The 24,017-nt window shown below is 38.8% G+C and overlaps 1 long non-coding RNA gene across 3 annotated transcripts in view; it reads right to left on the bottom strand.

The window, feature by feature from the left end:
* The window catches only part of LOC103469136 (uncharacterized), a 68,138-nt gene extending 52,038 nt beyond the window's left edge, over positions 1–16,100 (bottom strand). For 2 of the 3 annotated variants that reach the window (XR_014088566.1, XR_014088564.1), the window contains exons 1-2: positions 15,939–16,100; positions 9,008–9,195 (exon numbers count right to left, since the gene is read on the bottom strand). This is a non-coding gene — a long non-coding RNA (uncharacterized LOC103469136). Of the gene's footprint in view, positions 1–9,007; positions 9,196–10,334; positions 10,667–15,938 lie in introns of those variants that run through there. The other variant, XR_014088565.1, reaches the window with a different exon arrangement.
* Between the last annotated feature and the right edge of the window lie 7,917 nt (positions 16,101–24,017).

Here is a 24,017-nt window from a genome sequence, read left to right on the forward strand (position 1 = left end):
GTTCACGATTCGCCAAGAAGATCAAACTAAAAACCTCTTCTGATCAAAAGGAACACGAAAGCCTATCATACAACTGAACTAATTGTGAATTAATAGAATAATTAATTCTGCACCAGGGTTGGAAATCCTCAAAGATAAGAGTCTAGCCATCAGCTGAATTACACTTGAGTCAGGGACAATAATCCACATCATACCAACAAATACAACTCCCAGTAAAAATGCTGGTACTGAAGTAGTCATTATGTTTAAGTGCAAGTCTGAACTTAAACAAAATTGAGATGTCTTGGTCTTAGACAAGCTAATAATGTTTGAAAACCCTTTAATGTGGCTTACGTAAAACAGCAAGACAAACATCCACTCATTGCCACTTATCACAAATGGCTGATGGCAGTCAGTCACCAAGGGTGACACAGCCAGTTTTTAGGTGTAGGGAAAAAATTGCATTTCCATAAATGGACAAGTTAGTGTGGAAGTACTTTACTCATGGCTTTGTATGTACCTTCGTCAAGCTCCAATTTAACATATGACATTCTAGTGATTTCTAAAATGGGAACATTACGTAACATGATGAGTTTGAACAGACACGCGTGGAAAAAAGTGACCTTGGATTAGATATTATGTCCCTCCAGACTGACCAGTGGTTAAAGGGATTACAGAAAGCCACCGCTCCTCAATTTGGCACACGGTGTTATTTGATAGTGCATTATCCGTACAGGAAAGATCGCATAAGATCAAGTCAGTTTATCTGACATGTTTGTCCCTCAGACTCTTGATTCTCCCAGTGTGGTATTTAGAGATTTGTCTGGTTATATTCAAACCTCAAATAACAGTACTCAATATTTTTAACACCTGACTTCCCCAGGGCTTCCAAACCAACACATCAGCCACTCCATCATTATTTTTATTTCATTATTTTAAGATCACCGATGCACAGGCTCCAAGCTGAGCTTTATTGTTCTGCATTTAATTTCCTCCAGGGCATTTATGTCAAGTAACGCAATTTCCCAACATTCATGTCAGCAAGGCACAGCAGCACTGTCATATGTTTGAATGAGTCAAAGTGAGATCTTGTATGTGCTACAGTTGAGTTTACATATTCATGTGCAATAAAAATAGCTCTTAATTGATATTGCTTTTTTATCTTGTAAGATTAACCCATGTATCAAATGTACATCAGACAACGGTCTGATGGACCTTCAGACTGTTGTCTGAAGGTCCATCAAGGTTTAAAAAGCTTAAAAACTGCTAAAATGTTACGTCATACCACATCAAGAGTGAGTTGATATTCCATGCAGTAAGCATGTTGACTTGAAAATTGCTGAATTTAGAGACTGCTTAATTTATACTTATGATTCTTCCTTTTATGTTATAAATAAAATCCAGAAGTTATTAAAGTTTTCTATTAATTCTGTGATGCTGTCATATTACACAGAGAACTGGTCAAAAGACTAAAAAAATAAATAAATAACAACATGTATTCTCTAATTTAATACTGCAATTTCCATTAATTAATTCAACAACAAGAGTATGCAGTACTTTAAGTCTATGGTTATTCTTTCAGTTGACATAATGGACAAAAGTCATGGAACAGATTCAGGGTCAATGTTAATTTGATGTAGAATATATATTGCTACTTTGTCTATTACTGCTATGAGATAAAACTTGATTAATAAATGTAAATCCTTCTAATTAACTACATGCATTTTTAATCATATCCCACTTCTTGAGTTTTTTTATTTTTTTTTAATTATGGGTTGGATTTTTCTGCTGTTTACCCTGGCAGATGTAATATAATATTCCAGACTCTAGTCAGGCGAGGAAGTCTAGAGATGCAGGCTTCCTGGTGTAGCAGCTGGATTAAGCTTATAGAGCTGAAATCTTTAACTTTGTACCAGAGAGACTATTTGGGTAAACCTTCACTTTGAATACAGAGGAAACAAGGTAAACCACTGAAACTTGTAGTGAAATGATTTTTTTTTTATGTTTTCTGATTTTGTTTTCTCTCTTACAGGCACAGATTTTTGTCTCCAGCTTTTAACCATAAAGATTAAAACTTTCAGTGGAGGCCGCTCTGGTATCCTAGAACGGTAATAAGCCCACAGATATTCAGTATGGTGCGCATAATTAAAACTGAAGTCGATCTTTTTTTTGGTCTTTCTCATCTGCTAATTACTCACTCAGTTTGTGTGCTGTGAGTTGTACCAAATATCCAATGGACCCAAAATAATTTAGGCAATTATTTCTTTAAAAATGAATCATGTGTTATCATGTCAAATGAGCAGTCAAATGGAATATTCAAGTAATTAATCTCAACTAATCTCCTCTGATCATTTCTTTTAAAGCTAATTTTATAAGCAGGTAGTTTTTACAGTACAAAACAAGCACTGCTGTGGATGTAGCAACATGGTAAAAACAGAGGTGGGGACTCGAGTCATTAAAATCACGACTTGAGACTTGACTTGAAAAAATGGTCAAAGACTCGGACTTGACTTTGACTTGCACGCCCTTGACTTGGGACTTGACTTAAAGCTTTTTACTTGAAAAGACTTGATATTTTACCCAAAGTCTTAAAATTTAAAACACAGTATTTATAAAGGTGCCTCATTAATTCATTTCACTGGTTCCGTATTAACAGGCGCAGACCGTCTCTCTGTTTTTCCACTCTCCGTATGTATGTGTGCTTAAGCTGCAGCATAACCAATCAAATTAACAGGATTTAAAAATAACAACGTGGAAAAAAACTATCAAAGCAGATATACTCCTGTGAGTAATTTCTTTTGGGTACATCAGTCATGAAGTATCCAACTAAAAACGGAGTGAAACATCCGTTTTCTGAGAGATACAACTCTATCTGACATAGAGATACAACTCTATCTGAGAGTTGTATCTCTATGTCAGATAGAGATACAACTTCCAACTGTTTGGTATTTGAAGTTGCACAAAGAGGTAAGCATTACTTTCCTTTTACTAGCTAGACAACAGACTAGCTAACGTTGTGTCCAGATCAACAGTATTCAGTTATTCCAAGCGGACCGTGACCAACAGTCAGAAAAAACAATGTATGTCAGGAGGACCAGCACAATGTATGTAAGTGAATGCAGATTGGTGTACAAACTGTGGACTGGTTAACAGCTGTCAGCCATCCGATCTGCCTCAGGAGTTTGTCACCATTGTTTACATTCCGCCGGGTGCTAACGGCAACAAAGCATCAAAGGAGCTGTATGACACCGTTAGCTCAATGCAGATGAACGGAGGCGTTTTACATGAGCTGGGGGACTTTAACCACGTGAAACTGACTGGACTGTGTGTACACACCAACATTCACTGTGTGTACAGAGCTCGCCCCCATCTTGGCCACTCCGACCACATCTGGTAAATCGTAAATGGACTGAACTTATATAGCGCTTTATCCAATCATTTTTGACCACTCAAAGCGCTTTACACTAGAGTCACATTCAGCCATTTGCACTCACAAACGCTCACACATTCATACAGCAATACCCACCTCGGTAGGCAATTTGGGGTTAAGTGCCTTGCCCAAGGGCACATCGACACGTGGCAGGAGGAAGCTGGAATCGAACCTACAACCTTCCGATTACAAGACGACTACTCTACCCACAAAACCAATACTGTACACAATTTCCATTCATAAATATCACAAAAATAATTCTAAATTAGTTAAGTACTGCATTGTCACTTAAAATTGCCCATTGGAAAAAAGTCACTAAGCATAATATTTTGCATTACAAATTACCATCTCAATAAAGCTGCTGATGATATAAGTCTGGCCCCTTATAGCTGGTTAAAAAATATATTCATAAAGGTCTTTACTGTTTTCTTTGGAGGCTGGTTCTACACCAAACTTACCAGCAGCATCATTTGAGATATTAAGTGAGGCAAAGACCCACTTGTGTCTCCAGAGATTCAGGTTGCAGATCCTGATCTAGCAAATGGAAAATATGATCCTATCAATACAGCAGCTAACAGTGCAGTACTATAATATTTAATTCATTGTTAAAGTAAAATTGTGAAGGTTAAATAAATCTACCACTAAATGTTAACAAAACACATTTAGTATAATTTCCTCAGTACCCCTGTTGGCCCCCGTCTAGGACCACCTCTGGCCTGCAGGTCTGTGTCTGGTGTATTTTTGCTTTGCACGTTTTTTTCTTCATTGATAGGAAGTCAGATTATCCAAACCGGTAAACCACATTAATAAAATAATAGAAAAATAATATATTAAATGACCACTGAACCCTGAATTCTATATCAAAATTTTAAGAGATCTTGCAGCTTTCAATAAAATATAATTAAATAAAAATAAATCACTAAGGGAAAGGAAATGTTGTAACTCGGCTAATGCTAATGGCTACTTCCGTTATTATTGTGGCGCTGCGATTCTGATTTTAATCTTTTAAATTTAAAGCACTCATTTCATCACCATGAATAATTTTCAATATTTAGTTTATTTTTGATCAAATAAAAAAGCTTTTTGCCACTAGCCACTAGTTGGTGCCCTGTATTTAAAGAAATGACGAACAAAATATAAGCTGACAGCGAGAAGGATGGCAGCATTCGACCAGAAGACGGCTCAGCTGTTGCTATGGCAGCTTAGTGGCGTTCTACTTAAAAGTTATGGCGGCAGGGAGCATCAAGGATTTTATTTGGAGGCACACCGGGAGCCATTGACAGGATAATAATGCTGCTGTTCGGACACAAATGGAAGAGAATGAGCCACAAAGCCGAGACGGACCAGCCGACTGGCAACATCATCGTCTTGTGTTCTTATTACTAGTAACGTTGGCTATTTTTCAAGACGACATTAGCATGTTGTTGGTGTTTTTCTGGGAAATGTATTTTCTTTGATGTCTTTATGTGTAAACACTTAACTATGAATTGAACTGGTCCTTTTTACCTGGACATGGTAAAGTTAACGAACATATTGAGTCGGCTGTTCTTTAAACAGAGGAAGGTAGAGTACCCAAAAAATGTTCTCAAGTAAGAGTAGCGTTACTTCAACATATTTTTACTCAAATACAAGTAAAAAGTAGTCGTCCAAAACATTACTCAAATAACTGTAAAATATATTTGGTAGAATGTCTACTAAAGTACTGAGTAACAAAAACAGTTTCTTTTTATATAAAACTTTAATAAATAACCAAACTTATTATTTTATTTTTTATCAAATATTCACCAGTCACAGGCAAGAATGGGGTATATGCCATGAGAAGTGGTGATATACTTCCGTTTAAATTTTTGCCACATAGATTGATTCTGGGTCCCGCTTGCTCCTATTGTTTTTAACCATAACTGCAAGAGCTGTACCATGAACAAGACGCAAAAGTTAGCATATCTGCGAGCTTTTGAAGCAGCTGAATGTCTCTTCTCAAGTGAGAAAAATAGAATGCATTTGCTTTGATGAGCTTTAGAAACATCTACTTGTACTTAGAAACTGTAAATAGTTTTAAATTGCTTTCTATTTGAAATTTTACCATGAAGAACAACAACTGAGTTTTGTTGTGTCCAGTAATTAGCCTGTATCATCCAGTGCTTAGTTTTTTTTTCATTTTCCTGCTGTTATCAACACAACAAAACGGACCGTAGCCAAAACTTAACCACTACAGCTAACACACGGCTTGCAGCCGCCTGGTATTTCAAACTTGAGGATATTGAAGATCCAGCGTCAGAAATGGGAAGACGGAGGTTAAAAGGGAGCTGTACGTGCTTCATTCAGTGGAATAACTTCCATCCATCCATCCATCCATCCATTTTCTTGCACCCTTTTTCCCTCAGTGGGGTTGGGAGGGGTGCTGGTGCCCATCTCCAGCCAACGTTTCGGGCGAGAGGCGGGGTCACCCTGGACAGGTTGCCAGTCTGTCGCAGGGCAACACAGAGACACACAGGACACACAACCATGCACACACACACTCACACCTAGGGGCAATTTAGAGAGGCCAATTAACCTGACAGTCATGTTTTTGGACTGTGGGAGGAAACCGGAGTACCCGGAGAAAACCCACGCAACGCACAGGGAGATTATGCAAACTCCATGCAGAAAGGCCCCAGGCCGGGAATCGAACCCAGAACCTTCTTGCTGCAAGGCAACAGCTCTACCAACTGCGCCACTGTGCAGCCCTGTGTGGAATAACTTGTTGGAGGAAAATAATGCGGGAAGAAATCCACTGCTACTGGAATAGGCTGAGAACAGAGGCAGCGATTCAGCACAAGGTAAGTCAATGTGTGTGTGTTGATGTATGCGTTTGTGGTAAAAGTCATATTCTGTGCAGGAAGGTCACTGTTCGGTAAAGCAGTTGACTATGAACTACTCATTTCCGCATTACTTCATGTCCCTGAACAGCTCATTACTCTGCGAGGTATTTCTGCATCTCCACTCCTGTCACAGAGGGACCATAATTGTGCAGAAACCAGAACTTTTGAGAATCCCAAATATTATCCTTGGCAAATAACGTGAAGACTCAGGGGAACCTGAGGCCAGACTTCAGCAAAAGCCGTTCTCATTAACATTTTCTTGACAAAGTCACTTAGTTGCCCCAAATGGAGAAACGAGACAGAGGTCATGGTGGAGGGAGAGGATAAAACTAAGTATGTTGGATCTTATTGAATTACACTGCCACTTTTTAAAAGTTCACAACTGTAACCGGTGGTGGATGCTGTCAACCATAGTGAGTGTGTTTTTTTGTTTTTTATTTTCTAGTTTATTCCCCTTTAGAGTCATGACACTGTTCATTTCTAGAGTTTAGATTTAAAGTCCAAAGCAGACCCAATGAGTATAAGAGTAATCTCATTACCAGAACTCAGTTATATGTGTAGCAGGTTGTTAGTTATGTTAGTGATATTTTTAGCTACAATTATTGACACAACATAGTTTTTTCCACTTTTACATTAAAGTAAAAACGAGGCCAAACCCCAAAGTGACCAGAAGCATCTGAGGCTTCAGCCTGTCATTGTGACAAGAAGTTAATGTTTGGAAATTTACATCTGTGGGAGTGTCTTATCTGTTGCCCATTAGTGTTGAAAGCAATCATTGTCTCAAGCGTGAAATTGTCTCACTTGGTCCGCATGGAATGTTTGCAATTACATTGATCTCTTCGGCTTAACGTCCAGTGATAATGAAGACTGAGTGTCAGGTAACACGGAGACTGTTGAGATCACAGCAATTCAGAACCGTTAAGACTTGTCATCACACATTAAATAGAAGTTATTTTCTCAATCAACCACGAGGTATAGTCAAAACTGATAATACGAGTGCTGATGTGGTTTGACTGAACCAGACAACATGTGTTGTTTGTAAAGTATGAAGGTTGTTTAGTGTTGCTAAGCAAAAGCTTGAGCAGTTTCTGACAACAATCAGAGTGTAAAAAACTGCTCAGTGTACTGTGAGTATTCATTTTTAGCTTCATGTATAAAATCTTTACCCTTCATTGTCCCCGATTGTCTCTGCTGCTAAATCTTAGCTCTAATGTCTGCCATGACCAGCCTGCAGATGTAGTTTAGTATAATGTTCTGTCAGGATTTTTGTTCACGTTTTGGGATTTCCCCCACCCCCTTTTGTCTTATCTATTTCACTTAGTTCTGCAGCTCAGTTTTATATCTGCTCTAGATCAGACAGAATTTTATACACCCGGTGTTTGCCTTTCGCTGATTCACTCAACTCAGTGTGAGTCTTCAATAAATATCAGATTTTCAACTTTCCATCTGCGAAAAATGCATTCGAAGTGAGAGGGAAAATCAGAAAACCTGTATCTACAAATCCTTTTTTTTTTTTTACAGTTTTCTAAACTGACAATGAATGAAGTAGTAATAGACAAATGGTTACCAAACTTCAAATAGAAAGCAATTTAAAACAATTTACAGTTTCTAAATACTGTTGCTTTGATTTGAAGTAATTTAAATGAAATTAGAGGTTTCTAAAGCTCATCAAAGCAAATGCATTCTATTTTCTTCACTTGAGAAGAGACATAATCAGCTGCTTAAAAATTTTGAAATATCAGCTCTACACAATAAAATAGCTGAAAGCATAAGCAAATAAATAAACACTAGAAAACCACTAATGCATTTAATAGATCCTTATTCTATAGCTGAGTTAATGCACTTGAATAAAAACAATAAATGCTAAAGATAATGTTTTTATTGTAACGCAATATTGTTTTAACAGCAGTAAAAATGCTTCCTGCTTTTCTGCTTTAAGTAAAATCAGTCAAATCTTTTTACAAATACAGAATTTGCTTAGAAATTTTGGAAAGGCGTCCTGAAAACGTGATGTATCATCTACTGAATAAGGCAGCCAACCATCATCAATTATATGGTGTCATGGTGCTTAGAAAGTCATTATGAGCTGAACATACACAGGACTCATGTTATGCTGTCCTGAAGGAGCTGCAGCTCTTCAACAACCTTTTCACAAATGAACACAGACTGTGTTAAATGATCTGACACAGTTTGCAAACAACCAGGAAATGTGTTGGCGAGTCAGTGAAGGAGGCAGAAAAACAAACCCAAAGTTTGCGAATTATGCCACACAGAGGCGGTGTGTGATCCCTGAACTGCACCGCTGTGGTGCAGACTACATATAAAAGACGGGGCAGTCGTCAGTGGAGGAATGTTCTGCGGCAGGTGAGGCAGATGCTCCTGCTATTATAGTCTCCCTGTCAGAAACACTATATCTGGAACACCGCATCACTTGGAGGTTTTATTCTTTCCTCTGCAGCAACTAAGAGTGGGTCCTGATTTACTGCTGCTCATTCATTTCCGATAACTGTTTCCTCTCAAAAATCTGTACATTGCAATTGTCAACTGATGCATGCGTTGTAAAATGTAACCAAGCGTATTTGGTTTTGCTCCAGTAGTCTTCCTTTACCAACAAACACGTCCTCATTTGCTAAGAGAGGGAAAAATTCAAACGACCCTAAATCCGCTCTCTCATGCAGAAACAAAAGCTGTGTGTTGAGGAAAACAGTTGCAGTTGTTGTTGTCCAACTTCTCCTACCTTCTGGCGAGTAAATGCAGACACTGTTGCCTTTGTCTTGACAGTTTGCTTTAGAGGAAGCCTCTCACGAAGCACCCAGCTCTGCTCCCGGAGCCTCTCAGGTCATGGATTATTCATGGGATGTGGAAAGGGACGACATAGTCCCAGTGTGTAGCTCATATGCCAGCAAGCCTGACAGGACTGGCTGCCTGAGGTCAACAGAAAAAGATAAAGCAACATTTACTCGCAAGGAGTTCATCATACCGAATGATTGCTGATGATTAATGGGACAGACTGTGGTAATGTTATACGTTCATGCATCATTGATGGTTTTAATGGATGGAAAGCATTAGCACAAGTACTTTTTAGGCAAGTCTCCATCTAAAGACTTGAGTTGAACGACAACAGAAAACAGAAGCATCATGACCCAATAATAGGCCAGCTTGGAAAAAAAAAACATGTTAAATTGCCTGTTGAGACAAAACAACTGTTCACTTTGTGTGAATTACATAACAGCAGGAATTAATTTTATTGAATTGGGAGGAAGCTAAACTCTTGCTCTCTCAGGGTGGAGGGACTTTGAAAACCTAAACTAGTTGAAAGTACGATATATCAGTAAGCAACAATCGGTCTTTGTGTTTTGTTTCTAAGCCAATAGACAACTTAAAGACATCTTATAACACAAAAAGATCATTTTGTATGAAAGTTGGGTATACACTTCCATAAATGGATGATGAGGTAGCTAGAGTACTGTATATCTTTACATCATCTGCAAACTCATAAACGTTATTGAGTAACGGTTCTTAAGTAAAACAAAAAAATACAAATGACATCTTGAGGAGGTAGTCAGTAGTTGTGTTGTGTTCAAAACCACATAACCCGAGACCAAGACAAGACCAAGACCAGAGTGTATCGAGACCGAGACAAGACCAAGACTTTTAGGGTCCGAGACCAAGTCAAAACCAAGACTGAGGGAAGTCGAGACCGAGTCAAGACCAAGACCAGCGCCCCGAGGTACATGACACAATAAAATGTAAAATATAATCAAAATTGCTTCTCAAAATGATCTGAAAGATCCATATTCCCATAAAAACACCTAGATATTAAATACTTAATACATTTTACCAATATTAAATATTTCATCTCTGTGCTACAATGTGTGATGGTCTCATGCCATCCCTAAAAAGATAAAGCCCTGGGCATTTGCCCATATTGCTCATGTAAGAAACCACCACTGTGCACCATTAAATATAGCAATTGAGGCAATGCCCTGACGGTAAATAACGCTCAACTATGAACACTGACCAAGGAGCAACAAGCAAGAAGTAACCAAACAGAAGGCGCTCACCGTGACTGTTTTCACTCTCTCTCCCAGTACATGAAGCCAGGCAGTCTGACACCATGGCAGACATTACAGCTGCCACTTTGAACAAAAACAATCAAAGAGTAATGTGCATTCTGTGCATGCTCTTTCGTTCTTGTGTTTTAGTTATTTGATAATTTAAATATCAACGTACATAATTAAATAAAATAATGATGCAGTGTACGCAGAGCATTACAAGAACAAAGAGCAGGTGTTCTGTCAGGTCAGATCGTCATACGCTTAGCACGAACTCACAGTGTTCTGTCAGATCAGCATACGTTGTCATTACCATATGATTTTATTTAATCAGCAACATAGAATCATGACGTAGATCATCATACACTTTGTTATTAACAGTTTTATGGCATCCTGACTTAGCGGTTAAATAGGTTAATGAGTGTGTTGTAGTTGACTGCAGCTGCAGCTAGACCCTGCTTTAAATACACTTTGAAACCACGACAACGCATGTATATCTATCTAGTTATATTATAAACAATTTAATGACTTATTTTCGTCATAACTTGCTGCGTATGCTATCCTGACAGAATACAGTACTAGTATATTTTAAAGAAATTTGGGAGGGCGGTAAAAGTCAGTCGGAGTTGAGGGTTTTAGTAATCCGTCGGTTCCTCGCCCTCTTCACTCAGCAGACAAGTGCGGATCAGAGCCTCGGTCACGCCGTATGGATCACAGTTGGCTGATGGTCCACTGATGGTCGGACTTCTTACTGCGCATGCGCTGGCATAGTCACTGCGTACTCACTGCAAGTATGCTATCCTGACAGCATATGGCTCTCTGACAGAACAACGGCTATATCTGTCAGACACTTCATTACCATAACATTTCATTTAATCTGCAACATAGAATCATGACGTAGATCATCATACACTTTGTTATTAACAGTTTTATGGCATCCTGACTTAGCCGCTAAGTGAGTTTTACACGGGCGTGTGTTGTAGCTGACTCCAGCTGCAGCCAGACACTTTAAATACACTTTTAAACCATGACAACACATCTATATCTATATAGTTATCATTGAAAACAATTTAATGACTTATTTTCGTCATAACTTGCTGCGTATGGTGAACTGACAACTCCTCTGACGCTTGGACTTCTTAAGCGTATGGTAATCTGATAGAACAACGGCTCTCAGTGGCACTCCAGTCCTATCTAATAAGTAAAGAGCAGTGGAGAAGAATCGACTGTTTCTGAATGTCACATCACTATATTGCAGACCTTTGGACACAGCGTTGTCCCATATATGCGACAAGTCAGTCAACGCCTCCGCACAATAATTCGGGCAGTGAGTGACTTTTTTTCATCACAAATGCTTAGGTGTCTCTGTACAGCTAGCTTTGCTAACACCATGTCAACGGAGCCTACCTTCTTTGAGCTACTTTTCTAAGTGACGAAAAAAGTTAGAAGTTAAAGTTTCACCGTCTGTGAAAGCGAAGCGATGTTGAGTTAGCTGTGGCCATCGGATTTCTTATGATTTATGCAGCGCTATTCTATTACTGACGATTAGACAGACATTTTCTGCCGCTGAGAGGAAACTACTGCGCATGCCCTGGAGCGCCGCGTGCGAGTGAAAGGTGGAGAAGGGAGGGAGAGGTAGAGGGAGGAGTAAGACGTTTACGTCGTTTGGCGCCATGTTTGCAGCCCACTAGTTAGACCAAAACTAACTAGTCAGAACACCGGTGTTTTCATTGTATTACCGACCGCAGCAAAGTTGTTTTGCAAATTGGTTACTGGATATTCGCCCTCCGCGGACTAAGGGACGTTCAGCTCAAGGGTGATACGATTTATGAACGCTAATTTCGGCCAGCTATTCTCTACCGATGCCTCCTGAAGCGCTCGGAGGTTCAGATACCGTCAATTTCCGACCCAAACACTCCTATAAATAAATGCTTTGTCTTGTGACCAACTGATACAAAAAAGTGGTAATTCATGCTATTAAACGAGGCACACTATCCTCTATAAAATGTTTGTCATATTTCATATTCAATATTTTAAATAATATTAAATGTTTTCTTCAATAGCTTCCAAATCGTGTCCCCCATTAACTCAAAATCTGTTAAATTATTCTACTAAACTAGATTAGGCATATTTTTATTCCATTTAGACCCCTTTTTTATTTTTAACCCAATTTATATTGAAAAAATATATATTTTTAAAGGTTCATAAAATATATTACCTCAGATGATAAGAACATTTGTAACCTGTAATGTTCAATTACATCAAATTCTAGGACTGGATCTATTTCATTACATGTTTACTTACCTGAAATATGTTAAATAAAATATATATTAAAGTGTGATCTGTTTCATAACATTTACTTGTCACCTTTATTGTTTAATTACACATTAAATGTTTTAAGATGGGCTTTTTCATCTGGTTAGTGTCATGATGTGGTGTGGCGGTGGACACAAACGCAGCAGGCAGTGGATGTACTTTATGAAGATGTTATTTTTAATTAACTAAACAAACTAACTAAATCCAAAATCTCGGTAAAACAAGGAAATCCGAAACACAATAAAACAGGAGACAACGGATAACAAAGGTAACGTGAAGATCTAAACCAGTGTTTCTCAACCCTGGTCCTCACCGACCCCCTGTCCTGCATGTTTTAGTTGCTTCCCTTCTGCCACACACCTGAATTGCATCTCTGGGTGATTAACAGGCTTCCGCAGTACTTGATGGTCATGCAATCATTTGAATCAGCTGTTCTGGAATAGAGGCACATCTATTCTACATAAACATAAACAATATTAGCCCGACCTAAGCAAGGTTGACCTACTTAAATGAACTCAACAGAAACTGATCATGAGAACACTCGGACAAAATAGCAAAATAAATTATGACACAACACTAACAAAGCGAATTTAGACACTCACCAGAATGGAAATGTCTGGAGCAAACTTGTAGGTATCTGGGGATTTTGGAGAACGTAATATCAGGACGTCTCAACCGCTGACACCCAGGACATTCGACTTCTTTTCGTTAGCTCCGTTAGCTTAGCCTCCTCGCGTTGTTTCCAAGCAGGAAAATAGTGAAACGAAAGTCCGTTTTCCGTCTTTTTACCTTTTCGGTCGTGTGATCGGACATTACACCCAATAACGCAGCAAGTTCGTCCCATAGCTAAAATATCTGTGAGACAGACGTTTTTGTCGGCGACAACAAAGATGGCGCTGATGGTTCCATGGTTCACTGCCTATCCTCAGGTGGTATGAAGTTGACAGATGAAAAGGGTTTTGTGTCGATTTAGGATGCTCATGGTTTGCTCCAATGGAGGAACAGAGCAGCGGGTCACCAAAGACCTGAGATTAAGTGAGATGTTTCCATAATACAAGAAAACAGATTTAACGACAAGAAATAACTTGAAGGAAAACGATTACAACTGCTTCACGTCTGCCAGGCTGGCAGCTGAAGTAAGTTACCACTGGTCCTTTTAACCAGTGTGGCTTGACAACCAGATGTAAAACAAGGGTGCAAATCAGTGCAGCATGAGCAGCTCTGCCCTCAAGGAGATCCAGAGCACGAGGAAGGAACGGCGAAGAAACGGAAGACGGATACAAAACACAGCTTGTACTTCCATGGAGCAGTGAAGCATGTGCAGACGAGCAGCGGAGGAAAGGCATGCAGATCCCCTGGGAGTGGAAGCTGCTTCTCAAAGTCACCTTTAATGTCTTCACCAGGTTAGAAGAGAACTGACGGACTTAACCGTATGGACTTGAGAGGTGTCCCTCCTGTCCTGAGTCTTAGGACTCGGTCTTAGCAGACTAGTAAAATGCACTAGTTAATAATGCATTTCCTGCAAACACTGAAGAGACTCGTTGCCTGATACGGGTTGTGCAGACACATGAATGTGACTGATTTATTAATAAGACACAAAGAATCAATAGTTCAAATAAACTGATCATTGTTGTAACTACTTTAACCTCATGGATTGCTTCTATAGGTTTTCCTAACTTTGCTAGGGATTTTCTTATTTTGTGTCTTTGTTGAGGTTCTTTTCCTTTTATTTCTCAGTTTCTCTTGACAGTGCATGACCTGTTTTTGAATCTGTCTTAAAGGTTTTCAGTCTATTTTACTTCACAGACAGATTGGTCTCATTATATGACTTAATGATAATGAGTTATTTTATCTCTTACATGGTTTTAATGCTTTATTTCACGCGCTACACGATGGTGGATCATTTCTTTGTTAATATGATGTAGCTGTGTCTTGGTTTTCTAAGGTTGAATCTTCCTTCTAGTCATAGTCCAGTCTGGCCATTCAACTTTCCTTTTTGAATAGATTTCAGTAGCCATATTGCTTGGACTTGACCATCATCCAAGCTTTTCTCCTTTTGAGTAGAATTTTCCTAAGCTAGCAACATGCAGTGTTCTTGTTTTTCTGGTGATATTTTGCAACAAAAACTGCTTGGGGTTTGCAACTATGCATATTTTTGAATAAAAGGACACATTTTTTTGTCAAAATATTAGACACTATTGGAGTTTATTCAGTTTTTGTTGCTGTTGGATTTACATTCACTGAGCAAAAATCTACAAACCATGGAATACTGTCACTGTGTTTTCTTCTCTTGCTTACTTGTGCCACATGTATGATGGAGTATTAATGCCATTTTTGCCCCAAAAAAGAGGAGGAGAAAATATTTGCCAAATAATTCAAAAACTTGAATACTCTTTGAAGTTCAAATGTTACAAATCTGAAAAAAAGGAAAAATTTCCATGAAACCAGCTTATTCTTTGACCTTGTAAAGTCAGAATGCAGATAATATCAAAGTGTCTTCTTGTACATATATATGTGTAATTGATGTAGAAATTTTGGCAGAGATTTTCTCCTCTGAAGCCACATTTTTTTTCTTTGATCTACTATGGCACTAATACTCAGTTGTACATGCTGTAATTTTTTTATTTAGTACAGAGATTTATTTTTTTTCATGGTAAAGAATATGATTTCTCGCCTAAAATAAGTAAACTTAAGGATTTACGCAATGGGGAACTTAAGCACCAGCATACTGAACAGCACTTTCAAATAAGTTGTTTCATAATTCCAATATTATAAAAAGTTTATTACTGCAGCAAGTCCTGTAAAATATATATTTTTAAAAAAATATGCTTCCATCTTACCTTGCATAGCTGTAGTAAGAGTAAGTTGAACTGTGGTGAGTCACTTAATATTTCACATTTTCATCTTCGAGTAAATAGGAGCACAGTTTATAATACAGTTCACCTTGATGAGAAATTGCATTGGAGCTTTTCACCATTGCCGTAACGCCTTCATGAACCTCTGAATAGAACTCGGAAGCGCGGCCACAAAGGTGAAGTAAGCACCTCTGGAAAGTCAACGTAGAGCTGCCACAAAGGTAGAAGAAAAAAAAAAAAGAGCTTCCTCATGTTATAACGTAAAAACTTCATTGTGCTAATACTTTTTATGTTTGTACAAGAAAGTTCACAGATTGACTTTTAATCAAAAATAAAAGCATTTCATTTCGTACCCTAGCAAATAATGAATTACTTTTCAGGTGAGACAGCAAGGCTGTATTAACAGCATGAACTGTAAGTTCAGCACCGGTTTGCATCTGACCTGGGTTACGTCTGTCGTCGCTTAATTCAGTGAGCAGACCTCCACGCCGAGCTCCACCTGAAGCGTGCTGAGTTGGATGTTGGGGGCAGGAGCGCTGTGATGTGGGTGTTTGTGTCTGACCTGATTATGGAAAACAGACTCTGGCTCCGCTCCTAGAGAGAGAGAGAGAGAGATGAGTTTGTGCATGGCATCTCTGTGAAAAGTATCCCTGTTGTGCCAGCTTCTGTCACAGAGGATGCCTGTGGATAAAGACCAGCCTTGGCAGAATGCCAAGAGGGAGTGTGTGAGAGGAACAGGGATGAGAGGAGAGGAAAACATTCTGCAGCTTTCACACCGAGACAGATTTCTTCATTATTATTCATGTTGGTAAACTGGTGTTTAAAAGTCAAGCCGTGGCTGTTGCATACTTTTCTTTTCCCTCTTTCTCTTAAGGTACAGCTGAAGTGTATCAATACCGAGCTTGACGATCTACTCCGTGTGACCCTGAAGGGAATGAATGTGAAAATATCCAAGTGTAACTACTTCCAAGCTTTAAGATGTTCAAGTTCAGACTTCAGATGTTCATCAAAAACTGATGCGTTGGTGTGCACAGAGAACAATTTTAACATTGAACCCATTTTGAGACTTAATGCTCTGTTGTTATAAACGCATTGTCACCACTCACATAATGATGTAGTGTTGCACACTGCATGGCTGCAAAGGCTCTTTTTGTATCAGAAAAGTGCATTTCAAAATTATTTTGTTAATTTTAACCCTTTCATGTATAGTGGTCACTACAGTGGACAGTTATCTAAAAGCCATTTTCACGTGCTGCTTGTGGATTTTTATGTTATAAATGCACACAGACCACTGAAGTGGACACTAATGCATCATAAAATACACTGTCAACTACTGTCCACCAGCTGCAAATGGAAGCAATTATTTTTGTTAAATCCAATATGGCCGACAGACAAAAAAGCATGCCGACCGACCCGGTCCCTTCTTCTACTGTAGACGACTCTTGCAGGTAAAAAAAAAATATTGTGACATCAGATAACCCCTAAAGATTAATACTACTGATGTATTTTTCAAATAACTTTGTATTTGGAGAAAATTACAATTGATCACCTGAAAAAAGACAAAAATTATGCCTAAGAAAATTTAAAAAAATGGGAAAAAAATCCTGACACAAAGGATCATCATTCATACATGAAAGGGTTAAAAGACTTGGTGGTGTAGGGGGGGACATAGTGATTTCTTAATGTACTTTATCATTGTTTAGGCTTTGAGCATAAGCATAACAACTCATATTTAAGAGAGAACTGAACAACTTTTAGCTGTAACAAAAACTGATCATCACCAAAATATTCAGGTTCTTATTTCGCAGTGATTTTTATCTACTGACTTTATTTTATTTATTTTTTGCTTGCTTTTGATTTAAAAAAAAAAAACATTCAACATGTTTTCTTGTGGTATAAAAAAAAAAATATTTTCTTAAAGTTTGCTTTGAATCAGAAGCTTTCGATATCTGCTGAGCATTATTTTACGACCTCGAGTTTCCTCCAAGAGCACTCAGTGGGTCACCCGAGTGAAACCGATAGTCAGTTCAAGATCTTAAGAAGCGGTGACCTTTAAACTTTAGTCTTGAGACAATCCAGAATAATCCTCCGCCCCCTGGAATGTGATTATATACCAACTCATCTTTCCAGGTTTCACGTTTCCCCTGGAGAAGCTGCATTTATGCGTACGTTTGAGCTGAGAACACACTGGGTAATAATGCAGATGGAAATTTCCCGTGTTGGACTGAAATCAATTATTCATCGAGGACTGCTGCTGAAGTAGCTCTGAGATTTAAGGACAGCTCTGTGTGTTTCCTCTGAACGAGAGGAAACACACAGCTGTGTTTCCTCAGCTCTGTGTATAAGAGTATAAAACTCTTGTCTGACTGGTCACTCAGACCCCTTTTATAAACGAAGAGGTTTGAGGACAAATGTAAGATAACTCATCAGAAATTATGCTTAGAAGTAATGTTGATGACATTGAATGAAGAGGGGGTGGGGGGAAAGCAGCCCAGTATTAATGAATAAATATTGTTCGAGTTGAATTTAAATGGACACCAGACCTTCATGCATCAAAGTTTCAGTAGTCTCAGTGATATTGCACTCAAAATTGCAATAAAGGAGCTAACAGTTACCCAGAATGTAAAAAAAAAATGATATTGAGTTTTCAATATGTGCAGTAAATCTCTTGGCCATGAAAAATGTTTTCCTGCTAACATTTATCAACAGATGGCCTGCGCCATCAACGTTATACATTTTTATTAGCTTATTTTTTCCAGTTCAGTGTCAAATGTATATTTACAATTCTTTCATCCCTACTTTCAAGGTTTGTTTCATCCAAAAAAAATTTAGCATTTTAGAGTGACATTGTACATGTTGGTCTCACTCTGGAGAAAATATAACCACCTTATATGATTTATTCTAATTTATCAAGCCTGATTTTTCTTGAGACTGCAAGTAGAAGAAATGGCCACAAATTACACATAATACAATTTCATCAGACTGAGTCATGTATCCAAGAAATAAAGACTTTATCCCTGAGTGTACTTACAAACTGACTTGTGCTGCTTTTGGAGTCGTGGCTTCTTCCTCTCTGATTGGCCATTCAGCCCATGAAGTGCAAGAGTCATTTTACGGAGGATAATAAATTTCTTTAACCAGCTTCAGCAACATCTTCGCAAGATATTTTCTACACGTTCAGTTGCTGATTCACAGATATTCTCTGAAACGCGTCCCAAATAGTACAAAGGCATAATGAATCTTGGTGTGTGTGAACTTCTGAATTTAAATTAAGTCGAGGTAGTTATCTCTTTCATTATCTTGGTAGAAAGGATTTTGGTGGTCCAAACTGACAAAAACTGAAAAAAAATTTTTTTGCTTAAATTAATATCAGATTGTGAAGTAAAACTGGTGGCTTCATTAAAAATAAGCTTTTTGGCAACACACACTCCAGGTGGGTTTGTGGTGAAACAATCAGTGGATGCGTGGAACGACACCTCATTCCTGCTGTCTTAGTACAGTGGAGGATCTGTGGCCTTGTTGTCTTTCAAATACCCTGGATACATTGCTAGAATGGCTGACATTAACTACTTAGAAAAGGAAACGAGAAGAAAAAGAGCATGACGTGACATCATCACACTAAAATTATTCTGTGAGGGAAAAAAATTGTTAAAATGCAATAATTTCTTGCATTTTAACCAAAGTATCCACGGACAAAATGATGTGGGTCACAGGTTTAGCCGAACTTATAAAAAGACCCGTGGGTTTGACAGCAAGAGTGTGTGGCAGGAGAAGCATGGCGGAGAGACGCAGCAGTATGGACCGGTGGAGCTCCACAGAGTGTTTGGCTAGATGGAGTCTTGGGCTGGACCCAACCCTGGAGAAATCAAGAAGACTTCTCGATAATAAACCCAACTAATTGCCGCACAGGGCGAGGATCGGTTCCGAATCCTGCAGTGACTTTGGCGGAGTGCGCTGCAGGCCTGGAGAAGGAAGCCACCGGGGAACGCCGACCCGGTGTGAAGTTTCTGTATGGTTTTTGTTTGGTTTTTAAGCGGCAAAAAGTAAATTAACTAATTTCAAACTTTTTGGGTTTTTTTCCTACGTAATGTCATATTTGCGAGATGTTTCAGTTTTGTTTGGTGTGAATGAGTGTGTGAGTGGCTGATTATTTTTGAAATGTCTCTTGAAACAGCTGATTTTTGTTTATTAAATCGCCCCCACCCACTTGCATTTCTAAGCTGATGCCTCCGATCATTTTTTGTTGTTGTTGGCTTCTCTTTTTTCTTCTAAATCGTTCTTCCTGGCATTAATTACGACAGTTTGTTAATACGCTCGTATTTCTAACCTTTGTGCAAAAGGTAGTGGGCAAAGATTTCTCTTTGTATTTCTTCCAATATTGTGAAATGTTAAAGTTTCTATCATTGGATTTTTCTTCCCCAACAGTAGAAACATTGTTTGTATCACTGGTAAATAAATAAATGTTGACCAGTAAGTCCATTAAATGTGGCTGACAATGTAAGGTTTCCTTTTGCTGTCACCTTCTCTCCGTTACCCTTTAAGACGCACCGCTAGGACCTATGATCTCTTCAAGGCTATCAGGACATTAACTTATTTACAAGAGTTCATAAACATGCCGTAAAATTGTTTGAAAGTTCAGCTGGGTGTTGAGATTATTAAAAGAACATCAGAAAAAAGTAGATGTGTACTTCTCAGAGTTGAAAACAACTCCAAATCATTAAAAGTGGATGACAAGCAGCAGCATTCCCAGTCCCCCGACTCTCCCCCCCCGTCTTTTATTTCATGTTGTCATCAAATATTGTTTTCCATCTTTGTTGAAACGGCTAATTCCTGTCTGTGTTCCCTATTTGTCTTGTCATATAAAACTGAATTTAAAAATCTGCACGAATTGATGAACATACGGTATTTTAATCATGCGGCCGCTCATCTAAAATGATATGCTAGATACTGTAGACAAAAGTAATTGCATATTAGACCTTTTCTTCTGAAGCATGCGCGGATTCAAGCCAATTAGAGTAGGAATACCGAGGCAAGGTCAAAAAGACCGGTTATTAGGAGACAAGTCCAGGTGAGTACTTTGCAAGATGGGGGGCAAGATTTGGGTCAATTAAAAGACCTTAATCCAGCAAAGGTGGTATGTAGGTCAACGAGACTAGAAAGAGGAAATTTACTTCCAGTAAAGACTAAACCAACCTATCAGGAAGCCTACTTACCCTCAGCGTGTATTTGTGCGTTGGTATGTCCCAACATGATGTTGTGAGGAGCTGCAGGCTATAAACAACATGAGAAGCCATCCCCAGGTGGGTTCCTGCACCTATACCACCTCTGGTAATGTGATATCCATGAGCTGAGATGGATTTGCTGTCTGGGAAAAAAGGTTTATTGATCTGAAGATGTAGAAGAAAGGAAAACCAATTTGCGGTACATATGACCCGACAGCCGGGGAGACCTAACAACCTGTTTAGCAACAGAGGTGAGACCCTCACACGTGGGGTATGCTTGCAGAGCTGTTGACTTTTTCGCAGAGAAACTTTATGGATTGTTTCCTCTTTGCTTCAGTCCTCATTAACTTATTTAATGAACCAATAGAGAAAGAGAGGGTGCGTGTGTGCACGCGCGTGTGTAGGTGGGTGTGTATAACTAGTGGGAAAGCTAAATCTGAACCGCACACCGTGCTCTAGAGTATACGACCTTTTTGACTATGTGTTTTAAAAACCTTTTTTAAAAACTATACAAAGTGGCTATATTTTATATTTCAAAATATTTTTTTATAATCTCAATCTGTGCATCTAGACATTTTTCACCCGTAACATTTTAATTAAATCAGTTTATTTAATTTAACTAAATTTATTTTTAATTTTAAGATTCTGATTCAAAACAAAACATTCAACAACAAAAAAAATCTGTTTACATACATTAACTCATAGTCAATTCTATCCCGCATTTAAAGTCAGTTGCCTCCATCAACATTTCACACCAACTATAAAAAAAATTAACTCACTTTTGGTTCATTATGTTAACTGGTAAATGTTTTCTACATAAGGAAATCCTCTCGTCACTTACTTTGCAGCAATCCCAGGCTTGTATGTTCATCCTGAGCATGAGGCGGCGGAGTGGATTCCAACTCCTCTTCCAGAACATCCGGGGCGATCTGGCTCTGTGTGAGCGGCCATCTGACGCGACAAACTGGAGGTTTGAAAAGGCGGAGTAGGCCCGCAGAAACACAAAAGCACTTCCGTTGGGTATACTTTCTCTGTTGATGAAAAAGTAACGAGTTCATAGCAGGAACAAGCTCCCAAGAGTGGCTGCTTTTTAATGGCTTCATCCAGCAGAGAAGCAAAGCTAAACGGACGCACTCTGAGCCATTAGCGGAAAAACTGTGTACATGTGATTAGTCGCAGCCAAACTGCTTGTGTTGTTTTGTGCATATGAGACGAGATTAAACCCAGAAAGATGGCGGCAAGTGCATCGTCTTATAGAAAGGCAACAGAAAGCTGTTGGCAGCAATAGCTCAGTCGATAGCTCCCTGCAGGAAGATGTCACAGCTAAACAGGATCGCCAGGCCAGAGGAGACTTCTGTGAAATTTAAAAAAAAGAAGGAACGAACATAAAGTTAATGGCAGCAATTACTGGGGGAAAAAACCATAACTTAAGAGTTGTAGTTAGAGCGAGGAAATGTGGTCAGTGCGTCTTTCAGTAGCCTCAGTCCTTCGCAGCATATGGAGATAGTTTAGGACAACATAAATTGGTCTAGCTATATAAACTTTATCCAAACTGAACATTTTAAAGCTACTCTCAGTATTTGACAAGGTTCCACAGAGGAGGCGTCTGGTAATTAAGATCTGTATCCCATTCTACATTTTAGGAATCGCCAGTAAAGCTGTGGTCTGAGAGTGAAGTGCTTTGTTCGGGGCGTGTAGAACGATCACATCTCTAAACTAACGAGGGAATTTTAAATTATGTTCTGCATTTAACAGAGAGGCGATAAGGAAAGCTAAAATTGATTGGAAAGAACCGTGAGATTCCAACATTGAAGAGGCAAATCCGTGGTTATATTTGATATTTATTATAACACACAAGCCTATTTTTATGTTATTCTATTGTATATCATGCCTGCTATTGTCCATGTCTGGATTTGTCATTCAATTGAAACATCATAATCAAAACAACCTAAAAATATAAAAGCATATCTTTCTTGTCAGCAGCAACTGCAATCACGTCTTTAAGAAAGTTGAGTAAGATTATTTCACTGAAGTGTAAAGCCTTATTAAAATCCTGCTACTGCATCTCAGCTGACCTTTGACTAGGCCTATCCAAAACGTTTTTGTTCCCTTGTTGTTTGGTTTTGTATTTTTTATCATTCAGAGGAGGTCTTATTGGTGTGTTTTGAAATCATTGTCCTGCTGCAAAACTCAAGAGTTCTTGAGGTTTATTGGTGGATTACAAATCTCAATCTTCATGGTTTTCTGCCAGAGATAAGAAGACTTAGTTCCAGCAGTCATAAGATGGAAAATGATCCCCAGACCATCACACTACCTCCACCGTGTGTGAATGATGTCCTTTTTGAGACGCTGTCTTAGTTTTACACCAAAACTTTTTAGGATGCAAACTTTTTTTTATAAAGGTCGCTTCTGGAAAATGTTAGTGTTTCAGTCAGCAGAGGCTTTTCTCTTGGCACTGATACAACTCATGATTGTTGCTCATGTTCAGCTTCTTTCTCATCATTGTCTTGAACACTGACCTTGACTGAGACGGCTGAGGCCTTCTGGGCTTTAGACGCTGCTGTGCTTCCTTTGACATCTTGAATGAACACTGTCTGATGTCTTGGAGTGATTTTGATAGTCTGGCCAGATCTGGTAAAGTTTAGCACTGATCCATGTTTTCTCTATTTGTTGATAATGCAGTAGCTCTGACTGAGGTTCTCTGGAGTCTAACCTCTTTCCAGATGGATAGATTTCAATAAAACTGCCGTGTGTATTATTTTTTCTAGATGTTTGACTACTTTGAGGTGGTCAGACACATTCAATTTAAGTGGGTTGTTAAGTCTTAGTCTGAAACCCAGTTTTCTGAAAAACAGAAATGTTGTAAATCTCTTTTGTTTAACAAACGGAAAGGCGATTACTCTTTCACTTAAGGCCAGCTTTTCTTGCCATAAATCGTCCTTTGAAAACTGCATTTGGTTTTTACTCAGATTTTTTTTGGAGGTACATTTCTTTGGAAATCTGGGTGGAATTGAGTTGCTCCCTACTCAGGATAGAAATTACAGCGACACCTCCTGGGACTCTCCCCTCAGAGGGTTAGTGAGGAGGAGCAGCTGAGCTGATTCCTGGCTCGTCCCAAACCGGCGCTCAGTGGAGGAATTATTTCTCCCAGCTGGTTAGAAAGGATCTGGATATTATCCAGCACTGAGCTGGAAACACAGAGCGTAACTCTACTCCCATTTTTTTTCCCCCACTTCTTCCCTAAAGTTGGACTCAAATGGTTTGGAGAATGGAAATCAATGAGTTTGATAATAACTATC

This window comes from Poecilia reticulata, chromosome 8, assembly GCF_904066995.2.
Source record: "Poecilia reticulata chromosome 8, P_reticulata-male-v2, whole genome shotgun sequence".
Classification (NCBI taxonomy): domain Eukaryota; kingdom Metazoa; phylum Chordata; class Actinopteri; order Cyprinodontiformes; family Poeciliidae; genus Poecilia; species Poecilia reticulata.